This window comes from Propithecus coquereli, unplaced genomic scaffold (genome assembly GCF_000956105.1).
Source record: "Propithecus coquereli isolate 6110/MARCELLA unplaced genomic scaffold, Pcoq_1.0 Scaffold95, whole genome shotgun sequence".
Taxonomy (NCBI): Eukaryota; Metazoa; Chordata; class Mammalia; order Primates; family Indriidae; genus Propithecus; species Propithecus coquereli.
The window spans coordinates 2,964,866-2,972,448 of record NW_012155840.1 but is presented as its reverse complement, the minus strand read 5'-3'; the positions used below and the strand labels follow the sequence as shown (position 1 = coordinate 2,972,448).

The 7,583-nt window shown below is 42.8% G+C and overlaps 1 protein-coding gene across 1 annotated transcript in view; it reads right to left on the bottom strand.

The window, feature by feature from the left end:
• CCDC171 (coiled-coil domain containing 171) overlaps positions 1-4,157 on the bottom strand; it is a 382,203-nt gene extending 378,046 nt beyond the window's left edge. The window contains exon 1 of the mRNA XM_012665015.1: positions 4,071-4,157. The gene's annotated coding sequence lies outside the window, so the exon portion shown is untranslated. The remainder of the gene's footprint in view (positions 1-4,070) is intronic.
• Between the last annotated feature and the right edge of the window lie 3,426 nt (positions 4,158-7,583).

The following is a 7,583-nucleotide window of genomic DNA, read 5'->3' as shown; positions in this document are numbered from 1 at the left end:
TCAAAACATGTACATAAAATGTTTCTATTTTGTGATAAAGTTTAGATACACACACATATGCACACATGCATATGTGGTACATCAGGCATATGTGGTACATCAGGCATAAACAGACCTCTATTTACCTCATAGGAAAAGAATCTCAGATAGTTAGGGCCTTAATAATATTTTTGTTTTTTTATATTGGGCAGAGAAGTACGAGAAGAGGGAGTTTACTAAATTTTAATAAAGTTGTTTCAAAAAAGCTAATTTGAAGAGAGCTGTCATTTTTCAGTGCATTATTTTGGCATCTAAGATCCTCAAATCTGAATGGTCTTATAGAGAGCATCTTCTATAGCTCAGGAGGGAGTTTCATCTATTTCCAGATCACTGAGATATAATGAATAGAATATGACAAAGATGATGGCATGCCACCCCCATGATGATATTATATAAGACTTTTATCTTAGCAGACTGAATGACAATCTCCTGCTGGCCTTGAAGAAGCTATCTTTAAACTGCCTATAGAAAGGGCCACATGGAAGGGAATTACAGGCATCATGCTGGACCTGAGGGTGGCCTCCACCCAATAGCCATTAAGAAGTCGATCCCTCAGTCACACAGCTGCAATGAAATACATTCTGCCAACAACCTGAATGAGCTGGAAAGCAGATTCTACCCAGTCAAGCCTCTAGATAAAAACACGGCCCAGCCTGCACCTTGACTGCAGCCTTGTGAGACCCTGAGCACAGGACCCCAGCTAAGCTTTGCCTGGACTCCTGACCCACAGAAACTGTGAGACAATAACTATGTGCCGTTTTAAGCCACTAAGTTTGTAGTAACTTGTTATACATCAATAGAAAACTAATACAGATAAAAAACTTGAAAATGCTCACACAGGATTTTTAAAAAAAAAGTTGAGTAAAAGATAAGTAAAATAAGAAAATGGGTTCTCACATCAGCTCTGCCTATGTGTGTCAAGTCTCTTTTTTTTAAATTTTCTTCCTCTCCCTTATTGATATCAGCTCCTGATGACACTAAGGAACAAGGACCTACCTCTGTGTGTTTTAGTAGGACTAAATCAACAAAAGACCAAAGTGGTTTTGGTCAGTGGCTGAATTCAATCTATGATGGGATTTCCACGCTGCTGAACATGGCAGAAAAAGGTGTAGTAAAATCTCCTCCCTCTTCTTCCACCAGAGTGAAAAGGCAAGGAGTGATGAGGACAGTTAAGTAGGGAGTTACAGTACAGTAATAAAAATGTCAAAGGAAAAGGAAACTAAGTTAAAGAATGACAGTGCCCCCAAATGTTTGTTCCTAGCTTTACTTGAAACTTCCCTGTGAAACTCCACGAAGTTAAAATAAACAATAATTTGGCCAAACCATGAGTAATTGAAAATTCCTTACAATCTGCAACCAACATCAGCCTTCTTCTCTTCTTCAATAACTGTGTAACTCTTTAAATATTATTTTCTATTTGAAAATATTCAGTTAATCATTACTTATGAATAAGTTGTCTGATACATTAAAGTCACTCACTGCAGTCATCATTCCAACTGTGACAAATCCCTTCTCCACCCATTGTGCTAAAAACTTTCTATGGATTATCTCATTTCACTCTATACCAACCCTGAGAGGAAGATACTGTTAATGTACCTTCTTTATACCTGAGGAAACTGGGGCTTAAAGATATTCAGTCACCTGCCCAAAGTCACATCTCTAGTAAGTGGCAGTGAGGATTCACACCCAAGTTAGCTGACTCCAGAGATTTGCTGTGTGCCTTGCTACTGGCCTTCAAGACATGGCTCATCACAGGCAGGGAGCATGTGAGACCTCATCAGTCAGGAAAACACTTGTGCTCCCTGCTGCAGATTTCTCAAACATAGACCATTCTTCTCCATGTCCAAATTAACAAGTTTGTCTTCCTGACAAAAGATGGCTGGGACCTGCAGTGGATTCTCAATCCAGATGGCACTTCCACAGGCTTGGCCCAAAACCAGGCCATCCTGTAGCAGTGATGGATAAAGGCAAGGTCTAAATTAGCTTTTTATGTTAATGTATTAATAGATTAATCTTCTCTTCGTAGTGGAGTCGGACTATTCTCACCATTCCTACTAAAATAGATAAAGAGATGTTACGTATATCATTCTTCAATAAGAATTTTTTAAGAAAATAGATAAAAGGGTAATTGAGGCCAAGGGAGCAATGATCTGTACATCCTGAGAGGGAGCACCAGCCAGAAAGGTGATTCTACTTTAGATTTTAGAGCCACTGCTGATGCAAAGTTTTCCTACCTCACATCTGAATCCTTCAGTTGGTCATGCAGAATGTACTCATCTCTCAATGTGTCTGCACAGATCAGAGGAAAAGGGAGGGGCAGGGGGATGAAAAGACAGAAACTACTATTACTGAGCACTTACTTTGTGCCAGATATAGAGCTAAGCATTCCTGATCTCATTTCATCCTCCCAATAATTCTATGAGATTATTGTGCACATTACACAGATGAGAAAACTGAAGCTTGGAGGGGTTGAGTAACTTGTGTAAAGATGTTCATTTAGAGAATTAGAATTCAAACCCACATCTGGCTGACTCCTATATCCATCCTCTTTCACTGTGTAATGCTCTCTTCGTCAGTAACCACACCTCGGTTGGGATTGTGTATCAGCAGAGATATATATTTGACCTTTAAAGGAGGTACTTAGTTCTTTCATCAAAGCAAGACCAAGGCAAAGGGGCTGAAACGATTAAAAAAATTTAGAACTAAATAGGACATTAGAGACTGAGTCCATCCTACTTATCTGATAAATAAGGAACCCTATGCTTGAGAAGAGGATCCTTTGATGAGCCAAGGAACCGAATGGTTTGCTTGATATAACACAGCTAATAAATGGCTGAGCCCAGACTAATGCGGAAAGTTCCAGACTAACACTACTCCCTTCGTTTTTCCTCTTAGCAGATTGCAGTACCGTTGTTTCCTCCACATTTTATGAAAAACCATGTTTATTTCCTGCTCTACCATTGCTTTGATGCTACTAGGCACTAACTGTTAAATAACAAACAAGTGACAAAATGGTAGGTTCTTTTCTCCAAGATTATGAGAGCTATAAAACATCGATTTGTAATGTACTCAAAAGCGTTGGACATAAAACGAATAAATATGTATTTACCTAGGATAAACATAATAATAGAATAAAAACATTCGAAAGTCGACTCCACTTCTGCAGAAAATGTACAGCTTCGGGGCAACTCACAGCTGCCTTTTCTAAGTCTTTCAGAGTCCTAGAGGGTAAGCAGTAGAAGCTGCAGACGACAGTCAAGCACAACTCATTCATTCGTTTATCAAACATTCGTATAGGGTCTAGTGTGAGGCTGACATATTTAAAAGGAAGGCGGGGACCAGAAAGACGTGGTCCCTGTCCTAGTACTGGAGGGGCTGACTGATTCTCGGAGACAAAGAGCTCCGCAGTCGGTAGCGGTAAACCTAAGCTCCAAGTCCAGATCCTCTGGGTCCTGCCCTCTGGTCCCTACCCAGTACTCCGGCACTGCGGCAGCGATCTCTGGCTAGGATGCTCCACGGAGATCTTCCTCCAGGTGGGTGGAGACACCCAGCCCAGGGAGTTGGAGGCGTGCCCCACAGGCGACACGGACAGCCCCAGAACAGCCCCAAACTAACTCAGGGCCCCCCACGACCCTCTCAACACCTCCCCCCCAAGCCGTTCGCCTCGAAGCCCCCACACCCTGCGGTTACCTCGGGGGTCTCGCGTGGTCCAGACCGCACACCCAAGACCCCAGAGGCAGCTTCAACTCTCAGGGGTAGGAGGAGGCCCAGACAGCCCGCGGGGATAAGAGCAAAAACTGTGGGAACACGACGGACTCTAGGACCTGGAGGGTGGGGAGGACAAACAGCAAAGAGGGACTGGAGGTGACCAACCCCTGGGAGGTGAAGTTTACAACTGCCACTTCCGGAGGAGAAAGACGGCTTTCCCCTCAGACCTGCCCAGACTTTCGCTGGCCTCGCCAGCCCCAGCCCGGCCCGCCCCTTTCCTCCTGCCTCCCGCAGCCTTCAGCCCGCTGCTCCAGGATACGTACTCGGAGAACGCCGGCTCGGATTGGAAGAGCCCGCGCGCCACGCTGCGCGCCTTCGCCGGGTGGCGAACATACGCATGCGCCGTTGCTGAGGAGCGGCGCGCTCGCACCCGCGCGCGTTCCCGCGACAGGCGCTCTCCCTCCCCGCGGGAGAGTGCGCGTGGCCCACGCTCCAATGGGGTGTTCTCAGCGTCAGGTCCGCAGGTCACTGTCTCAGAACTGCCAGAGCCGACTGGAAATTCAGATTTCCAGCTTGTTTCTAGCCCCTTTTCCCTGCCTACTGAATAAAAATCTAAGAGATCGAATCCTGCATTTTTAAACTAGCTCTCTTGATGATCCTTAGGGCCAGAGCAGCCCCTCGGAAAGCGTGGGCTGGCGCCAGGGCTTGGAAGGAAATTCCCTGGGCTCGGGTTCTGGTTTCCCTCTGTCTGGCACAGGGCTTCTTACCCCTCCTCCCATCCCCATTGTATCTCAGCTTGGGGTGGTAAACAGGGTCGGAAGAATGCGGGTCAGTGCACTGTGCTGCTGCAGCGTCTTTCATTGTAATTATTACATAACGAAGTACATCTCTAAAAAGGCCTTGGAGCCTTAGCGTGTGTGTGTTCCATCTCTCCGTCCTCGCGTCTCTCTCCTTTCTCTCTCTCTCTCTCTCTCACACATACACACACACACACACACACACGCCTTCTTGTTGATAATTTATACTTTGGTTTCTCACGGTAGCTGCTTCACAATCTGCTGCCGCTTCAGGGAGATAGGAAAACCAAATCCTCTTTTGTTCCTTGGCTTTTGAAAGCCTATTCCCCAAAGAACAATGCAGATTGGCGGGATTTTGATTAAGGATTTTATCTTCACCACCACCACCTCCTCTCTGCAAAAAGGTGTTTAATACAAAATGAGCCTTTTATGCTAAACTCGTCCTGTGTTGATTGTAATCAACCTGAAACCAGGTGTAGGGGCCATCTTTCCCCATCTCTCCCTCAAGAGAGCCAACGGTCATAAATGCAAATGTAAACTGAGATTAAAACCTCCTTGATTCTTGTAGCACTGAAATCTTAATTGGTTTGAGTTTAGTCATTTAGATTAAAAAAGGAGGCCCGCCCCTGCTTCTTTATACTATAGCCAGAAAGAGGATAATTGCTCCAAAAGAAGAGCTTAAGGAAAGGAAAAAATAGCCCACTCTAACATTTAGAAATGAAATGGAAAATTACAACAGACTATTGAGATTGGAGCTTTTCTATTTTAAAAGCTTTAAATAATATTTTTAAATTTTCTTATTTATGTTTTAACAAAATCACAAAAGTGAATATTGTATAGCAAGAATGAAGGTCAAATGTATGATATTGTACATTTATTTAAATGAAAAATGGGTGCAATGTGAAGACTTGCAATCTTCATTTATTTGTTCATTCAGCATTTATAGGGTACAGTCTATGTACCCAACATGGAGCCAGGTGATAGAAATACAAAGTATATAATACAAGCACAGTGGGGATCAGAGAAGGGAAATGTTAATATCAACCCTGAGCACCCAAAAAGGATTCATAGAGAAGAAGTTTGAGTTTACCCTGAGAAAATAGTTAGATTTACCAAGCTAACAAGGAATTGGAAAGAAGACATGGAAGCTGCAAACCACCAGCACAAGAAACAGCAAGACGCATTAAAAAAACAAGAGTGAAGAAGCTGAGTGTGGAGGAGAGAAAGTAAGAGGTGAGGCTGGAGAAATATGCAGAAACCAGATCACAGAGGAGCTAGGTCATGCTTAGGAGTTTATCAAGCACCAAAGCTAATGAAGGGGTTTAAGAAGAAAAATTATAATAATTGCACAATAAATCAGACAATTCCAAAATACTTGGAGATTTTCCATGTTTCTCTGGTAGTTACAAAGTCAATTCTCCGTTGTCTTTTGTTAGCCTAACATGCTATACTACTACTTAAGAAAAGCTATAGAGATGCTCTCCAACCCACCTCCTTTTTGGCCTCAACATGACTTCATTCCTCTCTTCTCTCTACCAATTCTTTTGAGATATAATTAGATCCATCTTCACTGCTTTACCAAAACAGCTCTTAAAGTCAGTAGTGACTTCATTGCCAAATCCCAGACCCCTTGACTTTGCTGACACGTTGATCCTCCTTAGATTTCTCTCCAGCATAGTTGAGCTTCTACACTCCACAGTTTCTCCAACTCTCTGACCTTTTTGCTGCTGCTCAGAGAACCACTATCCCCCTGTTGCCCCTCAACTGATATTTTCTCAGTTTCTATCCTCAACCTTCACATTGTTTATACCGGATAAGCTTCCTCAGTGATGTCGTTCATTCCTGTAAGTATGAACTCTATGTCCCCGATATTCAATTCTTTATGTCCATCTCTGACCTCTCCTGAGCTCTACTTTTGAATTTTTAACTCCTTTTTCAACAGTGTCACTTTAATGTCAGGCAATACTGAATTGAGTATGTCTAAAACTTTATTATCTGTCTCAGCTTCTCATGGGAGCCCCCCAAACTACTCCTCTACTTGTTTATAAAACTTCTAACCTCCTAGACATCCAGGCAAGAAAAACTCTAAGAATCTTTCTTTCTCTCTCTCTCTCAAGCTTTCAATCCAAGGAATTCTCAACGAATCAATCCAAGATTCCTACTTTTTCTCTAAGCCTCCTGTCTTCTTTCTGTGCCTGCTACGAAGCAGCTTCATTGGTATGTTTCCTTACTGCTTCCTGTCCAGACACTTGGAATCAGACCTTCCTTGTCGCCTGATGCAAATCATTCACCTTCCCCTTCTGTGTAAATTCTCAACATTTTTAGAAGTTGATAATTAACATCTAGGGCATTTTTAAACTGGCAAATACAAGAGGAAAGGATCAAAAAATAGAAAAAATCAAAAGCAGCCCTAGGGGTGCATGTATATCTTTATGACACTAGGGGAGTATAATAAACTGATTGTATGTATGTGAGCCTCAGGGTTCTTTAAGTACCAGATCAGCCCCATCCTTTTGGCCCTTCCATAACCTCCCCTAGAAAGTTCAAACACCAGGTGCTTAATTATTATGCTGCTTTGGTGTCAATTCCTAGAACTGAAAGGCCTTTCCATGATTGTTGCTCTCAGTAACTCTGGTACTTTTTCATCCTGTATGCTACAACAGAAATGATCTTTCTAAAGCGTAACTCTGATTATGTTACTGTCTTAATTCTTTTGGTGCCAAATTGTTTACTGAATAAAACCTACTTTTTCCCTGTCAGTTAAGGGCCCCTAATCTTCTCCCCACCTGCCTTTCTAGCCTTGCTTTCTCCTATCTCACAATAAATCTTCCCTCTCATTCTTACATTAGCAATACAAAACAAAATATTTGGCAATAAGTGTAATAAGAGATAGGCACGGACTTATATTAAAAGTTTTAAGATAGACCAGGTGCAGTGGCTCACGTCTGTAATCCTAGCACTCTGGGAGGCTGAGGCGGGAGGATCACTTGAGGTCAGGAGTTCAAGACCAGCATCTACCCAAAGAACAGAAAATAGAAA